General features: G+C 41.8%; 1 protein-coding gene and 1 non-coding gene across 2 annotated transcripts in view; both read left to right on the top strand.

The window, feature by feature from the left end:
* ABI3 (ABI family member 3) overlaps positions 1 to 21,527 on the top strand; it is a 74,983-nt gene that overhangs the window by 6,439 nt on the left and 47,017 nt on the right. The gene's annotated exons all lie outside the window — the stretch shown is intronic.
* Positions 16,330 to 16,401, top strand: TRNAQ-UUG (transfer RNA glutamine (anticodon UUG)). Its single transcript has one exon. It is a non-coding gene; the product is annotated as a tRNA-Gln (tRNA).

The raw sequence follows: 21,527 nt of genomic DNA, 5'->3' as shown, positions 1-21,527 counted from the left end.
CTGCGGAGCTTCACACAGGGATATCAACCCACCATGAGTCCTACCCAGAGGTCCTCCCATCTAGTCCATATTTAATCAGTTTGCCAATCAAAATATCATGGGAGACCTTATCAAATGTTTTCCTGAAATCCACTGAAATTACATCCACAGCATTCCCACCATCTACTAAACTAGTATGTGTGTTGTAGCCTGTGAATCGTTTCCTATTTATGGCCACCCTAAGGCAAACTTATCATGGAGTTTTCCTGGCAAGATTTGTTCAGAGGAGGTTTGCCATTGTCTTCCTGAGGCTGAGCGTATGTAACTTGCCCAAGGTGCGTTTCATGACTTAGCGGAAATTGAACATGGTACTCAGTCAAAAAGAGATATATGGTTAGTTTGGGAGGATTTATTTATTTATTTATTTTTAATTCAATACGATTTTATTAACTTTTCCTTCTAAGAAACTTACGGCTTTTTAATTACAAAGTTATTTCATATTGTGATTTACTGGATCTTCCTGTAACAGTAATAGAGGTTTAACTGTACAACTAAGAGAACAGCATGGGTTCTTGACAAACCCATGCTGGCTCCATTAATCATTGCATTGTCGTCAAGATATTTGCAGGTGGACTTCTGTTCTAATTTTTTTTCCTGGTATTGAGGTCAGGCTGATTGCGCTATAGTTTCCTGGATCATATTTCTTGTCTTTTTAAAAGAGAGGAACAATGTCTGCTCATCTGCAGTCCTCTGGCACCACCCTTTCTCCAAGATTTCTCAAAGGTGGTGGCAATTGGTTCTACAGGTAGGCTTGCCATATCCCGCCTGTGGGCGGGACTTTCCCGGTTTTGGGCAGGTCCGCACAGTCCCGCCCTGGTTTGGCCCCGCCCCCGGGATTTCTCTGATTCCCTCCCTGCTCGAGCTCTGGTGTCGCCGCCGCTGCAGCGAGGCCAGAGCCCAGGCTGGGAGGGAAAGCCTCCTTGAAGGGAGGATTCCCTCCCCGCCTTAGCCCCGCCCCCACAGCGAAGGCGGGGCTCAGGCCGGGGGGGGGAAGCCTCCCTGAAGGAAGGATTCCCTCCCCGCTCGAGCTCTGGTGTTGCCGCTGCTGCTGCAAGGCCAGAGTCCAGGCCGGGAGGGAAAGCCTCCCCTCAGCGAGGCTCCTATTCAAATGTAGGACACACAAAAAATGTGTCCTACATCTGAAAATTTTGTCCTACATTTGTCCCGGTTTGGAGGTCCTGAGGAATGGCAACCCTATCTACAGGTTCCTTCAGTACTCTGGGATGCAGTTCATCTTGCCCTGAAGATTTGAACTTATTTAGGTTAACTACCAGTAGGTGATTCCTGACTTACTCCTTGTCCATCCTGATTTGCAACCCAGATGATCCCTTGCCAAAATCTCTGCTATGCGTGGAAATACACATTCAGATTGAGAGAAAACTCAAGCAAAACAGGCATTTAGCCGTTCTGCCTTTTCACTGTGATCTGTTAGCATTTTACCATGGGTCCTAACCATGGGTCCCCACATGTTTTTGTATTTAAACTCCCACAAGCCCCAACCAGTGGGAATTTAGTAATATGCACTCAAACAATAGTGAGGGACCCACATGTTGTAAACTGTGAGCTGAGGCCACAAACAGAACTAAATGCATGCTGATATGGCTAGAAAGGATTGCAACATGAAGGCATGTGATTAGTGATGCATGTAGCCAGCTATTGTAACTGATATTACAGATTAGCCTGCAAAAATCTATTTCATTCTTATCTACTTGTCCCTAGAAATTAATGTCTTCCCTCATGCTATCTCCACAATAAACCTGCGAGATTAGTTGAGCTGAGAGGTAGTGGCTGGCCCCAGATCATCCTGTGAGTGTCAGCGAATGCATTTCTATGCTGAATAATGATTTTTAGGGTGTAAAATGATGCTTAATATATGCTTTCACAGTGTTAAAAGGAAGTCAAATATCTCTTTAAAATTATTATTATTGTTATTATTATTATTATTATTATTATTATTATTATTATCTATGAGAGGAAAAAATAAAGCCAAAGAGAAGGGGGAAATTTTGAACTGCCCTTTTTGAAACAACAATATTATCAATGGCCTGTTACAGACAGCCAAAATAAAGCTGCTTCGAGTCACTTTGGAGATATGGTGTTTCAATGATGCATGAGTCCTAAGAGTCTGGAAGCTTCACCAAAGCTGCACTCCAGTTCTTAGGACTGGAGCGTGGCTTTGGTGCGGCCTTTGGACTCTTAGGATGCATGTATCATTGAAATACCATACCTCCAAAGTGACTCGAAGCAGCTTTATTTTGGCTGTCTGTAACAGGCCAATATATCACTTGGAGAACAGATTAACAGATAAGCTAACAAAGAAAGAACTGGAACTGTACCAATGAATGGAGTGATATGTTCCCATTCTGTAGCAAACAATGGCAACCACAGAATTCTACAAACCCAACCCTGGGTTTCTATATATCTGCACTTCAACATACATTTTAGCAAGGAGCAATTGTTTCTGCTTTTTCTATAGATATCCATATTTCCTTTATGATAACATACACACATTGTACCAAGGCATGGTGGCTTGTTGTCATGTGGGGGAACCTACCTATGCTGGTCATGCTTTACTAACCAGCCACAATTCACAACCTGAACTCAGTGGCTTGGTGTTGGTTCATGAAATCTAGTTTGTTGAAACTATAACTAGTGACATCTGAGCTGCCCTGAGATCTGTGGCTATAGGCTGGGATATAAAGATTTAAACAAATAAGCACATCTGAACCCATAACTATGATTTGTGAAACATACTATGGTTTGTTTCCCAGTTCCCTAACCTGAAACAACAGCTGACAAAAGTAATGGGGAATATAAGCCATGGCTTGTTAGCTTTTCTACCATGCAATTTATAGTTGGGTGACAAGTCATCGGAGTTTATCAAACAGGAGGAATTTCTCTTAAATTCGAATGAAAAGAAAGTGGGGCCAGACACATTCACTTAAAGTCACAAGTTTTGCGCAATTAAGTGAATACGCATTGCATTCGAACTGGCTCCCCATTGCCTGAATTTGTTTGTGTTCAGATTGCCATCAGATTATACTTCCAATTCCCCTTGTCTGATAAACTCCATCGTTAACATATATCATGACAGGAGAATGCACTCTATACTTCTTTAAATAAATAAGTTCAATTAAAATCATACTCAGTTTAGTCCAATTGACGTCAGTTCAAATTCAGCCTCTTTATGGAAAGTTTTACCCTAGAGACTCTCAATCTTGGACATTTTGATATAATTTTAACAAGAGTCTTATTCATTGTGTCATAAGAATAAACTGTGGGGGGTGGACAGAGACGGAGACAGAGGAAACAAGAAGGAAGGAAGGAAGGAAGGAAGGAAGGAAGGAAGGAAGGAAGGAAAACATATGAGTTATGTTATTTGATCTAAACAAATAGACTTTTTCCCGGCTTCTTTTGACTGTTAATTCCACTGGGGACTTACAAAATGCATGCCACAGAGATCGTTTGTGTGATTAATCTTTCTTAACTGCTTCCCAGCTTTCAAAAGAAATTTAATAATTGGTTAAACAACAACAACAACACTAAGGAATATATCACACTGGAGTATATTACACCAGTGTTGTTGTTTCAGCATTAAAAAGAGATTAAAGCGCATTTAAAGCATCCTGCAAATGAAGCGGAAATGGCGACAAATAGAGTGAATGATTATCACATGCACTTGCGCAATTAAAGTGATCTCGGAAATGCATTGTCTCTAAAATCCCGCAAATAAAAAGATGCACGTTAATGCTTCTTTGTGACCCCTTTAATGGCGGGTTTTGTGCAACATTGTGTGAAATCATTATGCGATTTTCCGGGTATTCACGGGATAAACTCCCGATCTCTTTCGTGTGATAAACTCCTATGTTTCCTGCTGCTTGCAGAAGCCCATCTGAGATATTTCAGCTGAATTACAGAATTCTCTGCCCAAAGAGAAACTGGGGTGATTACTTCATTGTCTTATGTATTTCCCTAGCATCTTGTTGTTTTCCTAACATCTCACACTATCGGCAGCACTGCTCAATTACAACTGGAAATAAGGAACAAATCTTATTTTATTTTGTCCCCATTTAAGGTTGCCATAATTCTCTACTAAAAACCGGAACAAAACATAGAACAAAATTTAGACCAAAATATAGGACAATTGTAGGATAAAATTTAGCCCCAAATGTAGGACATTTAAGAAAAATTGAGGACCTCATTTTGGCCTAAATTTTATCCTGGAGATTATAAAAGATTTCTCCTATTAAGGATTTCCTTTTTGAATAAGATGTCCAAAATAAGATGCCTCTTTATTTTTATCTTTCCATAGAGACAGAAATGTGTGCATTGTATCATTATTTAGGGAATGCCAATTCTATGTTCATTTTGCAGAGCAACACATGGCTAAGCGACTTGGCAAAATCAAGACTTTCATTTGGTATTTAGGTAGAACACAACATTGTCGGTAGCTGCTTCCTGAGGGTCAACTCTATAAGCTATGGATTTTAATGTTGTTGTTGTGTGCCTTCAAGTCATTTCCAACTTACGGCAACCCTACACAGGGTTTTCTTGGCAAGGCTTGTTCAGAGGCCTTTCACAAGGTTCCCCATGACATTCTTGCAAACAAGCTTGTAAAATGTGGGCTAGACAAGGCAACTGTTACATTTCTGTCTCTATGTAATTGGTTGACCGGCCGAACCCAAAGGGTGCTCAACCATGGCTCCTTTTCATCCTGGACAGAAGTGTCCAGTGGGGTCCCACAGGCCCAGTGCAATTCAACATCCTTATCAATGACTTGGAGGACAAAATTGGGGGCATATACTTATCAAATTTGCAGATGACACCAAATTAGGAGGAATAGCTAATACTCCAGAGGACAGGATCAAAATTCAAAACGACCTGAATAGACTTGAAAGTTGAGCCAAAGCCAACAAAATGAACTTCAACACGGAGAAATGTAAGGTACTGCACTGAGGGCGGAAAAATGAAATGCACAGATATAGGATGGGGGACACCTGGCTGAATGAAACTATATGTGAAAGGGATCTAGGAGTCCAAGTAGACCACAAATTGAACATGAGTCAACAGTGCAATGCGGCAGCTAAAAAGGCCAATGCAATTTTAGGCTGCATTAATAGAAGTATAGTGTCTAGATTAAGGGAAGTAATAGTGCCACTCTATTCTGCTTTGGTCAGGCCCCACCTGGAATATTGTGTCCAGTTCTGGGCACCACAATTCAAAAAGGATGTTGAGAAACTGGAGCCATGTGTCCAAAGGAGGGCAACTAAAATGGTGAAAGGTCTGGAAACCTTGCCCTGGCTATGAGGAACGACTGAGGGAGCTGGGGATGTTTAACCTGGAGAAGAGAAGGTTAAGAGGTGATATGATAGCCCTGTTTAAATACTTGAAGGGATGTGATATTGAGGAGGGAGCAAGCTTGTTTTCTGCTGCTCCAGAGACTAGGAGCAATGGATGCAAGCTCCAGGAAAAGAGATTCCACTCACCTCAACATTAGGAGGACCTTCCTGAAACTAAGAGCTGTTTGACAGCGGAACTCCTTCCCTAACAGTATGTGGAGAGCTTTATGGCCCTCTGTTGGGGATGATTTGACTGAGAGTTCCTGCATGGCAGAAAGTTGGACTGGAAGGCCTTTGTGGTCTCTTCCAACTCTATGATTCTATGAGAAAGATTTTTACCAATGCCTCCTTCTGAGGCTGAGAGAGTATGACTTGCATATCATCATGGGTTTTGCTGTTGTTGTCGCTTCCAACTTAGGGCAACTCTATCACAGGGCAAAATGTGTTCAGAGAGGCTTTTGCCAATGTCACCCTCTGAGGCTGAGAGAGTGTGTGACCTGCACCTCATGGGTTTTGTTGTTGTCATTTCTGATCTATAGTAATCCTATCACAGGGCTTCCTTGCCAATATCTTTTCCCCTCTGAGGCTGAGAGAGTATGACTTTCAAATGATGAGGCCCCTCAGAAGCCTGGAAAGAGCCGGGGAGGACCCCAGCGCGGGCGTCCTCGCCTCCTTTCCGGCCTCTGAGGGGCTTGGAGGTCCCTCAGATGACACACAGATGATTGACATGCATTTTGAAGCGGCGCAAACTAGTGGAGATAACAATTGTGTCAAAAAAGAAGTGATTACAAGGGGATAATGAAAAGATCCACTTTTATAGGGGGAACGATGGACCTTTTGGAACTGATTTATCAACATGGAGCAAAGGTCAATCACAAACAGGTTTAAAAGTAAATGGGAATGAGCCCTTGGTCTCCTGCCTAGTCCAACATTCAAACTATTACACCATACTTGCTCCCTTTACTGTCCCACTAATCCAGCCCCTTCAGTTATTTCCTGACATCATTATTACTGACCTGATCTGTGACAATCTGTTTCTGTTAAGCAGATGAGACAAAGAGCAGGTTCATGCCACATCTTGGAAAAATTCCTTTTTTGGCTTACAACTCCCAGAATCTTGCAGCCACCGTGGTCACAGGAGCTGTAGTCCAAAAAGCAACTTTTCCAACATCTGGTTTATACATCTGATTTATCCCCATTTCCCCATTACACATGCCCCCCCCTATTGTCTTCTCTTAATTACGAAAACTTATGAGGCTATGAACTCAGTGGTCCATGGTTACAAGCCAGATGATGTGCAGCCTTTCACTTCACCTGTGGCCAGAGGAAGTTGTCAAAAGTGCTGCTTGCAGAAACTGCAACCTGTCTTCTGTGATTTTGGATTACCCCAGCAGCTATATAGAAAGGATCCACAATACAAATATTGACTAAGGAATTTCATTTGTTATTACAAATCTTGTTTTCTTTTTCTCTCAGCATCTTATCACAGTGTTGAGATTTTGCTGACAGTGCAATAGCAAGAGAAAGAAATGTTGTATGGATATTGGATTCATATCCCAGATGTAGGCAAGGCATAAATTTATTTAAATGCAGGACAGGAGTGCATATGGTCATCAACTGAGCAATATCCAAACTGCAGTTGGGTACAAAATGCATTGTAATTCTTTATGAGAGGAGACCTTTTATGACAGAAACATTCCTTGTGTTCAAATGCAGGTGGCGGGGGTGTTTATGTGTTTATTCAATTGCACTAAGTTCAGTAGCTAATTGCTAATGGGTGAAATTGCTGGCGCTTACAGGGAGACATTCTGGTAACAGATAATTAAGCATCCAAGTAGTTGAAAATGTCAGGAGAGAAAAACGATCTCTTCACTTGGCTGAGTTCATTTTAAAAAGCTGGGTCAGTTCATCTTATATTGCCTCTACGTAGCCAAGATTTCAGTGAAGGCAATGAACTGTAATAAAGTCACACATTAAAGAGAACTAAGGACACAAACTGAGACACATTGTGTGCAGAAGTGCATGCATATTTGGTGGTATATAGGGTTGCACATGTGCTGTGTAGTGTTGCCATTCAATACAGGGGATCATAACCTCCAACTGCCTCAATTTGGCAGGGACAGTCCTGTTTAATACTGTGTTGTTCCACTTTTTCAGCTATTTAAAATGTCCCAGTTTTTCTGTCCTTCCACTTTTCCTCTTTGTCTCCAGCACACTTTAGTTGCTGCAAACTGAGGGATTAAACAGACTGGTGTTTAATGCCGGCCTTGGGACAGAGTGCGGGCATGATATCTGCATGGTGCATGCCCCAATGCCACCCCAGCACTAGCATCACAGTGCGCACCCAACTGCATGGCAGAGGTGTCACGGCACTCCATTGGCACAGTGTTTAGACACACTGCGCCAAAGGAACGCCAAAAAGCCATGGTGGCAAGGGTGCCCTTTTGCCTGTGCTAAAAGGCCATTTGGTTTGGTCCAAGGTAAAAAAAATCGGATTGGTGGTTAGAATATTCATATAAAATAGCTGAGGATGATGGCAAAGGTCAAAACAAAACAAAACAAAACAAAAAACTTTTCCATGCTGTGAATATAAGAGGGGTAAGCATGATATATTTTAATTTTCTAGAATTTCAGAATAATGAGCAAAGCTGGCAAATATATCACTAAGAATATTCATGCTTTATGTCTTTATTCAAGCCTTCAGCAAGAATAATGTTTCTTTTTGGAGAACACTGTGTTTGACAAATATTTTTATGAATTTTAGCATTGAGGCCCACAAACAGGGGAACATATAAGGAAGTGGCTGTTTTTGAGATCTCCACTTAGGTTCTCCCTCAAAGATATAGTTGGCATTCTGCACATGTTGATCTTCCCCATATTTACTGGTCTTCTGTATATATATATATGAGACTGTGTGCACAACAGTACTCACATACTTCAACATTAGAAATAGAAAGAATTTTAATTATAAGGAAAATAATAGTGGTAACAATGGCATGTAATATTTGTATTACACGTTTAGATATCGAGCTGTGTGTGTATGTGTGTGTGTGTGATATAAATGTGGCCTAAATCCAGAAAGCAGTTCTACCTGCAGTAGATTTGTTGACTCAATTGCTGAATGGTAAATCAGCAGTCACATTTTTAGAGGTAGCAATTTTAGCATGACTATACTCAATAGCATCTCTCTCAAAGAGTGCAGGAATTGCATTCATGTCATAACTGTAATCTTCCGGCCTATGAGGGAGTTGACCAGGCAGGCCCAGCTCCATCAGGGCTAGCCTGAAGAAGAAGAAACCTCCCTGCAGTCCATCTGCCTTGGTCCAGGCCTCAGAGGGAGAGAAGAATGCTGGACCTGATCCCCTCCCCTTTCCCCCACCATTTCCCTCTCCTTTTGTGTTGTGTCTTTTTAGATTGTAAGCCTCCCCTTTCCCCCACCCCCAGCATACAGCCCCGCCCCCAGAGGGTGGAAACTCCACCCCCCGGCTTCGGCCCCCCAATTGTCTGAGGGACAGCAACCCGGCCCCCGGCTCAAAAAGGTTGCCTACCCCTGGCTTACAGCAACTTTGCTGGGCTGCTCTCCTATGACAGGAAGGTGTTGGTGGCACCCAAGAAACAGTAGACTGGTGAGCAACAGAAGGTAACAGTGGCAAGAACAAAAACAGATAAGTCTGGGGGAGACAATCCAGAACTCGCTTGAGTGTGTGTGTGTGTGTGTGTGTGTGTGTGTTAGTGATTAAATATGCCCATTTCTGATTTGCAGGTTGTTGATCTGTTGGAAGAGAATTCCAAGTTACGCGAACAGGTTATTGAAGAAAAGAGTGCAAAGGAGCGGGCATTAGAGAAGATAACAGTCCTTGAGAAGCAAGCTGCCCAAGATTCGAAAACAATTAGGAACATGGCGGAGGAACTAGGACGTGTCTACAACACGTAAGCCGTTTTTTAAAAAAAAGTTGGCGGGTTACAAACGGGCACTAGGTTACCCTAGTGCGTGCTCGTCACGCACTAAACGGCGGCGGCCGTGTGGAGGGACAATTGCGCCCAATTGTCTGAGGGACAGCAACCCGGCCCCCGGCTCAAAAAGGTTGCCTACCCCTGCGTTATGGCTCCGTGCCAGGGCGCATAGTGCGCCCTGAGCACGGAGCAGGAAGGAGCTCCGTTTCGGAGCTCCTTCCTGGTTTAGTCTGCTGGGCGCAGCCTTCAGATGGCTGCGCCCAGCGGACTAAAGGAGAAACGGGCCAAGCTTGGCCTCTTTCTCTTCTCCCCGCCGCCTCGGGGTGTCCTTGGGGTTTGAAGCCCCAGGGACACTCCTTTTCAGGCTGCGGGGAAGCAGCCTTTTGCCTCTTCCCCGCAACCCGAAAAGCGGCGGATTGGGGCCTCAGCGGGGAAAGGGGCGGGGTACAGGCCGCCCCTTTTGGGGGGAAAGGGGCGGGTACAGGCCGCCGCTTTTCGGCGGTCTGAATAATAATAATAATAATAATAATAATAATAATAATAATAATAATAGTATAATCCATTATACAATTTCACCAACCAATTTCTGTTTGTTTTTTTCCCTAGGAATGATAATAATGCGTATGAATATTTGGACAATTGAAACGGTATTCCAGCTCCTGTAATTTGTTGGAATCTTTTAATGGAAACGGCATTTGTTTATTTTTCAAAAATGGAATGCAGTATCTCTTGATGGAAGTAAACAAAATTCTTGTTAATCCGCATTTTCCCTTGTGGATTTTTTACACCAGAGAGCTTTAAACTCAGATAAATCTAATGCTAATCATTCTGTAATTTGGATTTAAAATTGATCTGCTTTACTATTGTCAAAAGTACATGGTGGTATTTCCCCCCTTCCCCCTGGAAAATTTAGCTATCAGGGATAGGAGATGACAGTGACTAGTAGATATTGCAGTGATGGATTGCTGTCCAAAAACTGACAAAAATATTAAGAGCATTTTGTTTCGTTTGTTTTCAGACTTTTTTTTTTAAAAAAAAAACCACACGCACAATCATTGGATTTTGGTCCTATTAAATCGTGTCCCTGAGGTCTGGTATTTTTTGCCACTAAATTGTATGGTTTGTGCAGGATTTGTAATGTTTCAAATTTTCACATTTTTTCTTGAATGCTTTATGTTTTGAAAATGTAGCAGAGCTTGGGCAAATTACTTTTTGGGGAGCACAGCTCCCCAAAATAGCTGTGCTGTCTCCTAGAGTTTTCATTCAGAAAAGTAGCTTTCCAAAGCCCTGTATCTTGCAGCTCCTTCAGATTTCTTACCTTCAGAGTTTTATTTGAGACCAGATTGGGACTGCGTCTGCTCCTGTTGGCATGTGCTACCCATTGCTTTCTACAGTCTCATTGACTGTCCCTTTTGTCACTGCTGCCACCATTTTGAATTTCAGAAAAGGGGCAGGGATGATGATAGCAGCAGGTATTGCTGGCTTAGACTTCCCCTGTTCATCTTCTCCTTAGTGCCTCCTATATTAGCCTAACCTGACTGCACACCCTTCATATATGTTGGACTAGAAATTTTACCACCCCTGCTTGTCATGATTATTGACTGTGCTAGCAAGAGACAGTGAGAATTGTAGTGTAAAAGGTGCGTAGGGCATTGGATTGGGGAATGCTCATGGACATGCTCCCAGACTGGTTTTACGGTGTGACTTCTGCACAAAGAAGGAACTACCAGTTAAGTTTTGAACAGTCAAGATGCTTCACTTTAATGAAAAAGAAGTCATTGTATATGAACAAGTGTTTTGATAGAAAAATGCTGAGGCAGGGGAAGTGTCCACATACACGTAATCCTACAAGTTGTTGCCCATTTTGTAACCTTAAAAAGGGGTTAACATGAATTTACAACCAAACATCTTGGGATACCCATCTTTTTTCTTTTTTATTCATTCCTCAAAAGCTTGCATGCAAATGGCCCTTTGATAGCACATATGGTCACAAAAAATTATAACAGATTCTCTGTTTGGCTGAAGTTTACTTGGCAAGCCAATAAAATGCATTCCTCTCACCAAGCTAAAAAGGAAACTTTCTCCCCTTTAGCTATGCTAATACCATTTATCACTGGAATCATAGCACCTAGAAAAAATATTGTAAAGGAGTACAGCTCCCAGAATCCACAGTTAGCATGGCTAGGTTTTTACCAGTTCAGTTGCCCAGTCACCATCCCTCTTTATTATCCATTAGGAAGATGTCTGGGTAAGAGGACGTAGGCAATCTGATCTGTTCCAATTTATTGTTCTTCTCCCTGGCCATCTGTGGCTGAAATCCTGCATGGCTCAGAATAGTACAGTAGTTCCGCATGCTGAACTACGCTTTGCTCAGAAAATTACCACCTCCCAGACCAACCATAGATACTCTGAAGCCCCCCTCCCAGTGACCGTTCTGTGCTTAGAGAAGAGTAGGAACTGGATTACAGAAGCATCTGTCTATGTCCCCGTAGCCAGATGCAAAACAATTACATCATCTGCTAACCTAGGCTGGAGTCCATACACTTCTGTGGCACTTCAATGGGTCTGGGAGGGCTTTGGTCGCTGCAGAGGGCATAAAGGAATGCCAACTTCCACAGCAGCCAAAAATAGATAAAATAAATAGCTTAACTTAAACCTACATATATCTCTAACAGGACCCCATTGAATTACAGAGATGAGCAACATGCAGCCTGCAAACCACAGACAGGCACTCCCTGGTTTTGGAAACCACTGAAACCCCATCACCACTGCACAGACACACAGACAGACACACATAGATGAATCTCATTTCTAGTAGCAGGATTCCCTATGTGCCTTGTTTTAAAGCAAACATACGTGGATTAGTCATAATGATTAAATTAGATGGCAAAGCAGAGGGTGAGGACTGTGGTGGGTATGGGTGTGTGTGCTACTGAACCCTCCCTGTAAACCCCAGAAATTGCCTGGCTCTAAACAAAGGTAGGAATCATGTGGTCATCCAGATGTTGTTGGGCTGCAATTCCCAGAATTGGCTATACTGGGTAGAGGTGTTAGACCCAGCAACCTCTGGAGAATCATGGGATTCCCATCCCTGTAATAAAACATTCTTTAAGGACTTAGGTTTAATAGGATGCTACAAGTAGGGCTTGATCCATTTACTGTAGTTTTAGGCATTGTCAGAATTTGGCAGGTTATTTATTTTTTTTAGGTTAGTTGCCATTATAACTTCAATATTAAATACAGTGAACCCTTCCCTTACGCGGGGGATCCATTCCAGATGGAATTCCGCGTATGCTCGCTCCCCATTGGAAACAACGGGGCTCATGCTCACAGCATGGTATGGGGCACATGTACCATTTGCCTAATTGCCACACTGCTTTAGCATAAGCTTTAAGCTGTGTATGGTGTGCCCGCGTATGGTGCAGGCACACTGTAGTCCATGTTTCTCACAAGTAACTTGATAGTTACTGTTTAACAAAATAAAAACAAACCTGTATGTTGCAAACCTGTGGTATAAAATACATTTTCCTTTTGTCCTCCTCCTCCTCATCATCTCAGCACATACAGAACACAGGAGGCATTGGTACAAGACACTGCACAAGCCAACACGTTATAACAATAGCAGGTGTGGGTAACAGTAACTAGTTTCTTCCAAAATCTGGATACAGCTTTGTGTACAAATTACCAGTACTGGCCAATGCTGAGATATAACGGCAGTACTGTTCACATTGTGTTGCGCTGCAGCTTGGCCTATCCTTAACATCATCCTTCTCTGCAATTCGGAAGGCATTAAGTATATTTAAATTCAGAAGTTGGAGAAGTTACTTGTTGTGCTACAAGCTCCCAAGTCTCCTCATCAGTATGGCTACTGGTCATGTACACAAATTACAGTTAATGAGCATTGAAATTTAGTAGTCCATTGAAACTTTTAACAGGTAATATGTTTTGGCAAATTGACTTTAGGCTTACAGTTTGGTTCTCTTTGGACAAGTATATATGTTTATCCAGGGGAATGGTTTACTTTGGTGATTTTTAAAAATTACACCTTCCATTGACTTAGCAGGTAAGCCCAAATCATTGCCCCCCTGAAAGCATTGGCCTGCCCAAAAGGCAAACAAAACCTTTTCTCTTTCTTTCTTTCTTTCTTTCTTTCTTTCTTTCTTTCTGCTTGCTTGCTTGCTTGCTTGCTTTAAAATTAAATGAAGAATATTGGGATTTACATCCAAAGCCATGAAAAAAATGTGTCAGAGGAGTCTTAGGAATTCGTAGCCATTCATCTGAAAGGACAAGATTAGGCCATTCCTTTCTTCTTTTAAAAGATGTGTGCCAGTTGTAGAATTTTATGGCTTAGCAAAGAAGAAGAAAAAAGACTGAACTTTAAGAGGCTCTGTCATAACCTTATCGCTTTGAAGATACACAAGTGTTAACTAGCTATGGAATTTATACATGCAGAAACTACCTCAGACTTAACAGTAAGAGTTCTAAAAATCCTTGTGTGTATGTGAGTGTGTGTAACTGTTTGAGAGAGAGAATGATTACTGTCCATTCAAAGGCTGTAGCTTTATATAAGCCTTGAAGAAAGTGGTGCTCCAGAGCCCATTCACACTACACAGTTATACTGCTATTATTTCACTTTAACTGCCGTAATTCTGTCCTTTGCAATCCTGAGGTGTGTAGTTTGGTGAGTCACCAAAGTGCCAGTTCTAAGTGCACCTCTTTAAACTTCCAGTTCCAGGATTCTATTGGACAGAACCATGACAGTTAACGTGGAATCGTAACACTATAATTATGTAGTGTGAAGGAGCCCCAGATAGGATTTTCCCCTGCCATATACCTCCTGAAAGTAAGATGGCTACCTCAAGTAAAAATCTACAGTAAAGGTAGCTTTTGCATTGCAGCTGGTGGCTTATACAGTAGGGCTGGGACTTCCCTTTCCACAACTGTCCTGCAAGGTCCAATCCTTCACTTTAATTTTGGGGTGGTGGGATCCAGCAAGCCCACTTTGGGAAGGAGTCTCTCTGGCCAAAGCATGGTCAAGACCCAACAATTTCTTCAGCTCATCACTTGTGAATTCTGCACTCTAATGTTCTTAAATTCTGCAACAAGAAAAACCCACGTTGGGTAAGTGGAACCAGCAACCAAGATGTTATATCGGTGGCACTGACCACAACTGCCTTGATGATTGTTGTGAGTCAGTTGTGCCTGTTCTCACTTCCTGACCGGTTTGTCTTGTGGAAGCTGGACTTTCTTCGATTTGTAGGATAAAGCAGATAGAAACACAAGAAGCTGCCTTCTAACCAAATCAAACCAATAATCTATATAACTTGGTACTGTTTGCACTTACTGGAAGCAGCCCACTAGGATTTCAGATAGAGGGGTGATCCTACCCTTCCCAGAACAGCCCAGGGATGGAACCTGGAAACTTGTGCATGGAAAAAGATCTGCTCTTTCACTGAGCTGTGTCCCTCCCCTTCCCACTTCCCATTAGACGGTTGTTGAATTAATAAGCTGTGCCTTTCTCAATACTTTTAATTCTCCAGAAGATAAATATCAGTTATTATACTTCTTTCCCAATTTAGTGTGATGCTGTAGAATAGAAGTGCCAGATTATTATGCAATCGTAAACAGGCAGCATCTCTTAATTAAAAGGCTCTTAAGTGCTCATTCAGTTTACTTTGGCAGAAGAAAGGTCATTCACAACTCCATGATCTATAGGTAAACTGATAATCAGAATAAATGGTCTAAGATTCTGGTGTCCTTAGTACACAGCTGCCTGACACATCTAGCCTTCCATTGGTTCAGGGGCCATGACCCACAAAATTCCACAGTTCAGAAATGAACACAGGAACAAATCAGCGGATCTCTTGACTGTTATACTTGCAGGCCATTGGCTGTAATAATGCTAATCAGTTGGAAGTTGGAGAAGCAATGTAGTTCAGATGTGTTGCAATCATGACTGAAGCCTTAGAGGGATAATTTGATTTTGGCAAATTGGTTTTTGACAGGGAGGAGGATATTTTTAAATCACAGGCTTTCTTTAAAAAAATTCTGCAAAAGCTTCCAATACTTGTGATTAGTAAAGGCAATAGCTGAGAACAAATGAATAGCACAGTCCTGTGCATCCACTTTTCAGGCTCTGATATGTACCCTGACATAAGTCCCATAAAGTTCAATGGGCTTTACCCCTAAGTAAAGTATATATAGGATTTCCCAGTTCAGGAAGATGTTTAGCACAAGCCCCACGGATGTGCATGGAAGCTGTGAAAGAGCACTGGACCATAGGGCTTGCTTAGGGGGTTTCTAGCAAGATAGGGGCTCTGTGGTCTGATCTTGATTCTAACTTGATTCATCAAGCCCAAGAGTGAGTTGTATTGATAGCAGGGGGTCCTTCCAATTTAAATCAAGGTAGGCTTTTCAGTGAGCTATTTTCTGCTGCCCCAAACATGGTAGAAGAAACCCTAATCCACTGATCTGCAGCTTCCTCAAAAGAGATGCGATAGCATTGTGCATCTTGATTTCCGTTTCTGTGGGATGATTTGCCCCATCCCACCCAATGGGTTTCCACAGCTGAGCAGGGATTCGAACCCAGGACCCCCAGAATCCTAGTCCAACGCTGAACCCACTATGCTACACTGGCTCTGTACCGTCACAGTTCCTTAGTAGCTCTTTTGAAAAACCAGCACTACTTTTTTTCAGTCTCCAGAGGGCGCTATTTGCCAGAAGTCATCCCTGTTCCCTCAGCGCACATTAAGGGCGGGCGCCCCCTGTGGTGGAAAGCCCTTACAACACTGTGGCTGCTCTTCCTACAGAGGCCTGTTGCATAAGCGCGGTGGAGAGGAACCCTGTTTTACTGTGATCCTTTCCCCCCGCCTCCTTTTGGACGCTTCATCCAATCAGATTGGTCCTATCCTTGATTGACTCGCGCGGCCTCACTGACGGGCCACGCAGTCTCTTAACTACGACTGAGGAAGCCTCCTGCTCCTCTCAGAAATCAGCCGGTCCCATGGTGTAATGGTTAGCACTCTGGACTTTGAATCCAGCGATCCGAGTTCAAATCTCGGTGGGACCTCGTGGACATTTTTGCCTAATAAATTTGGGGGCCCCTAGGGGCCACCGTAATCACCCCAAAAAAAAGGCGGGAAGGAAAGGGGGAAAAAGGGGCTGTATTTTGTGCTTGTGTGGATTGGCACTACTGCGCATGCGTCCAGTTTGCGGAGGAGGGGGAGTTGAGCGAGGAAGAGGACAATCAGAGGCAAACGCCTTTCCCGGGCGTTGATTGGACGGTGCGGATGGAACGTTGCCCTTTGCGGGTCTCTGATTGGTTAAGACGCGAAGGGGAGAAGGGGGCTCCTTCTGCCTCTGTACCTTGCCAGGCATTGAGCAGAGCGGAGAGTGTGCTATTGTCACATTTTCCCATCTTTGTTCCATTTTTCCACCTTTATATTTTGTCCTGTCTGTAAAATGTTTGCAGATAACTCAGGGTTCAGGGTGACCAGATGTCCTAACCCTGAAGGAGGACAAAGCCCCGCAAAATGTAGGATATTTTAAGAAAAATGTGGGACAAAATGACCAAATAAAAGCTAAAAACAAAACAAAACACCACTCATAGAAATTCATTTCATTTGTTGTGTGCCTTCAAGTCTATGTGGCAACCCTTCCATGGGGTTTTCTTAGCAAGTTTCTTCAGAGAGTTTTTGCCATGCCATGGCTTTCCCCTGAGGCTGAGAGAGTGTGACTGAGTGCAGATTTGAACCAGTGTCCTAGTCCAATGTTCAAACCATTACATATTATGGTGTTGCTGTTGTCATATGGCTTTGAGTTTCCGACTTACGGCAACCCTAAAGTGAAGCTATCGTGGGGTTTTCTTAGCAAGATTTCTTCAGGGAAGGCTTGCCATTGCCTTTCCCTGAGGCTGTGAGAGTGTGACTTGCCCAAGGTCATCCAGTGGGTTCCATGGATTTCGAACCCTGGTCCCTCATTATTATTATTATTATTATTATTATTATTATGTTTATTTATATCCCGCCTTCCTCCTGGTACAGGGACTCGAGGCAGCTTAGAAATCTAAAACAGTCCAACTTAAAACACTATAAAACATGCAAAATACAAGTTTAAAAATCAATTAAACAATAAAATAATAACTACACTGATAGGGACACACAGAAACAGCGAGACAGGAAAAAGAATGCTCTGAGTATTCTGTATTTTATTATTTACTCAACCGTGTTTTTCTGATTTTTGTTAAAATGACTTCTTGGCTTACAATACACTTACAGGACTCTGAGCAAGACCAGCGCTTAAAATTGTATTTCGCTAGCAACAAAGCCCTGACTGAATCTTGGTTGCTGTTGTGCGCCTTCTAGTCATTTCCAATTTATGGCGACCCTAAAGCCAACCTATTTCTGGGTTTTCTTGGCAGGTTTCTTCAGAGGGAGTCCGCCATGGCCATCCTCTGAGGCTGAGAAAGCGCAACTTGCCCAAGGTTGTCATCTAGTCAGTTTCCATGGCCGAGCGTTGATTCGAACCCTGGTCTCCCAGTGTCCTGGCATTTGTACTTTTATAGACACCTGTTAACCTCAAATTAATTTCACCAGAAATGCACAAATTAACATTTGCCATTGCATACAATTTCTGTAAGAAATGCGGATGCTCTTCGGCAGTTAAACTCTGGACTGAAAAGGAAGATTTGCAGCACAAAGTACAGCATTTTCAATGCTGGGATTTAATTCTGCAGCTATATTGCAGAATTAATGCAGTTTGACACCCTTTCGCTGCCATGGCTCAATGCTATGGAATTCTGGGATCTCTAGTTTTGTAACAGAGCTCTAGTGCCGCAACAAATCCCAGGATTTTGTAGCATCAAGCCATGGATGTTAAAGTGGTGTCCAACTGGAATAATTCTGCAGTGTGACAGGAAACTGTGGTGAAGATATCCTGCTAGTTTTACTGAAATGTTGAATAATTTGCAGCATTAGCTTGAGTAGTAGGCTTCCCATCATGTACTGTCTGTCATTTTTTCCCTCCATGAATCCAGCTCTTTTTTGTATTTGCAAGAAGAGGAAGGTTTGGAAGTACACTGTTATTAGCTACAAAACCTTGGTGCTCTCATGAAGGTTGCAGGGAATCAATGCTGCTTTTCAGAGGCAACTGTGTGTTGGCAGAGCACTTTTCATCTGCAAATGCATGCCTTACTTTCCTCTATTATTATTATTATTATTAATAATAATAATGATAATAATAATTTCTTACCCGCCTCTCCTCACAGCTCGAGGCGGGTTACAACATAGTTGAAACACAATCATTACATAAAATACACCTATAAATCTGCATAAAATACACAAATTAAGATATCTATGCAATGTTTATATTACAATATAATTAACAGTAATTAAATATAAGATTCATAATATATGGAAGGGTAGGGGGAAAGAGGTGCGCTTGGGGGACATCAGTGAAATAGAAGGTTAAGATGTATTAATATGTATTATGTTGTTTTCGTAGAATGTACGCCATAGGCAGGTTTATTTTATCTATTTTAATTGATTGTATGTTCACAGAGCTGTGTAAATTTACAGCGCTTTATAAATAAAGCGTAATAATAATAATAATAATAGGTAAGTTCCCCCCCCCCCATGCTGGGATTCTACAGGATTCTGGGAACTGTAATCCACAACAGTTTCAAACTCTGCATTCCCAGCCATTAAGAATTAAACTCCCCATCCCACCCTATATTTCCTTACCGTTCATATCTCCAAGCACTGGAAGCAATACTCAGGTAGAATGGCAGATGAGTAGTCTGAGGGTCAATATAGAAAATGATACATCTAATTAAATATTTCATATTTAGAAGAGGTATTCCCTCATGTGGTGAAAGGCATCTGTTTATTAGTGGCACATCCTTTTCTTCACCTATGTATCTTGCATATAAGATGTTTTGTGATTTGTCATAGGAAGGTAAGCACAGGTTGAACTTGTAAGTGTGCTGTGGCACATATTTATGAGGAACTGGAGGAAAATGAATCAATTGGAGGCTGCAGCTCAAGATTAAGAGGGATATTTACATTCTGTAATTAACTAGTTTTCTCTCCAGTGGATAAAATAGCGATTGGGACTGTTGCAATGACTGGCTGCACTCCAAATTGTACTTCTGTATGACAGCTGAAGATATTAAGTGCTAAGTGAGCTGTTTGGTGGGTTCCCCAATCGCTTTGAATTTCTCTCCATAAAGATTTTGGGTAGGTTTTCGTGCTGCTAGTTTCTTCTTACTTGTCAATGGTTTTAAATAGCATACAGTCTAGATGTCGGATATAAAGGAAAATTGTATAGCACTTAAGATTTTACTCCTGCTGAAGACCACACCGTAGCTCAAATGTGCAAAATGTTTATTCGCTTTTGGAGAAGAATGATTTCAATGAACCTGCAGTTGTTTTCTGCAGTAGTTATGTCAAGCAAATCCTTACATTTCTAATGTCAGACTCTGGCCACTTGGGGACACTGTCCTCCAAAAAGCTTCACCATAGAAAGATATGTGTAGTGACTTCTCCTGTCATTAGAAGATGCCATTGGGCAAATTTGCATCCAGGTGAAAATCACTGAGTAATGAAGAGAGAGAGGAGGATGTCTGGTCTAGATGAAAACAGAGATTAAGTAAATTAAGTTTAAATAGAATATAAGCAGGCTATTTGAAGCATTCAGACTGCTTTCTGTAACATGCATGATCTTGGTTATCCTGTCAAGGCTGAGCATAATAGCCCCATTTTAAGCTGTAGGTGGGAATAGGAGAAATATATATAGGTTGAGTCTCCCTTATCCTGAATTCCAAAACCCAAAATATTTCACAATTCAAGTGGCTGAGATTGTGACACCTTTGCTTTCTGATGGTTCAGTGTATACAAACTTTGTTTCATGCACAATTTTTTTTAAATGTTGTATAAAATTTCCTTCAGGCTATGCATATAAAGGTGTATATGGAACATAAATGAATTTTGTGTTTAGACTCAGGTCTCATCTCCAAGATATCTCATGCGCTCATATGTGTACATGATACAAATGAAGGTATTCCAAAATCCAAAAATAAAACAAAATCCAAATCCAAAACTCCTCTGGTCCTAAGCATTTTTGATACGTGACTCACAAACACTGACAGATACACATACACACATTGCACATACAGATCAACGTGTGATACAATGGATCAAGAATTCTAACACAAAAGCCACTCTGATGCGCCAGTTAGAGTCTGGAATAGAGCCTGGGAGATCTAAATTCTAACACCCACAAAGCAATTTATCTCATTAGATGATACTGGTCCAAAACACACAACAGAAATAATCCAGTTTGAGACCGCTTTAACCACCCTTAAATGGAAGCTATTTAAACATGGAGATATTTATGTGTCTTTTCATGGTAATTCAAAATGGCTGAAATAAACAGTACCAGTGAGCAAATACATATCACATATGTATTGAACATTATTTGATGTTGAATGCAAATATAAAATATCCATCAGATCTTTGGGGATTCAGAGAAAACATTTATTGTGAAACTCTCTCTCTGTGAAGTTTGAAGTGAATTTTGGGGAGCAAATTGGTTCAAGGTGTAAAATTAATTATTTGGCTTTTCTTTGAGTTGCATTGCTGTGATTAAACCGTGAAGGGATTGCTGTTTCTACTTAATTTGGTCAGATTAGGGCAGTGTTGGTCGACTACTTTTTCACACCGGTTTTGGAAAATATATCAAACTACAAAGGGTCAGAACTGCCGGCCGTGACTTTGCTGTTTCCTGCACTGTCAGGAAATCCTCACAAGAATCCAAAGTCAAACAGGAAAGGCCTAGAAAACCAAATCCCTTTAAGAGAGATTATTTCGTTTTAACATGGGATACAAGGTACATAGCTTTGTATAAGTGGGTCAGCTGGCTTTCAGAAGAAGCCAGAAACCTAAACCTAAGGGTTACAGAGTGTTTAAGAATAACAGAACCAGGAAGTGTGGGATTTGGGCTTTTATGGCAAAATAAATATATATATTTGTGTGTAATAGGAAGACAAGAAAGATAAGAGACAGAGAGAAACTGAGTGTGTGTGTGAGAGGAGAGAGAGAGAAAATACAATCAGCCCTCCATATCCATGGATTTTTCTATACAAAGACTCAACCATTCATGGATCGAATACGCATACTCACCAAAAGGAGCATCAAA

The sequence above is a fragment of the Sceloporus occidentalis genome, unplaced genomic scaffold (assembly GCF_023333645.1).
Source record: "Sceloporus occidentalis isolate IW3139 unplaced genomic scaffold, rSceOcc1.0.p SCAF_7, whole genome shotgun sequence".
In the NCBI taxonomy this organism is placed as follows: Eukaryota; Metazoa; Chordata; class Lepidosauria; order Squamata; family Phrynosomatidae; genus Sceloporus; species Sceloporus occidentalis.
The sequence above is the reverse complement of the archived record's forward strand: the minus strand, read 5'-3'. Positions and strand labels throughout refer to the sequence as shown.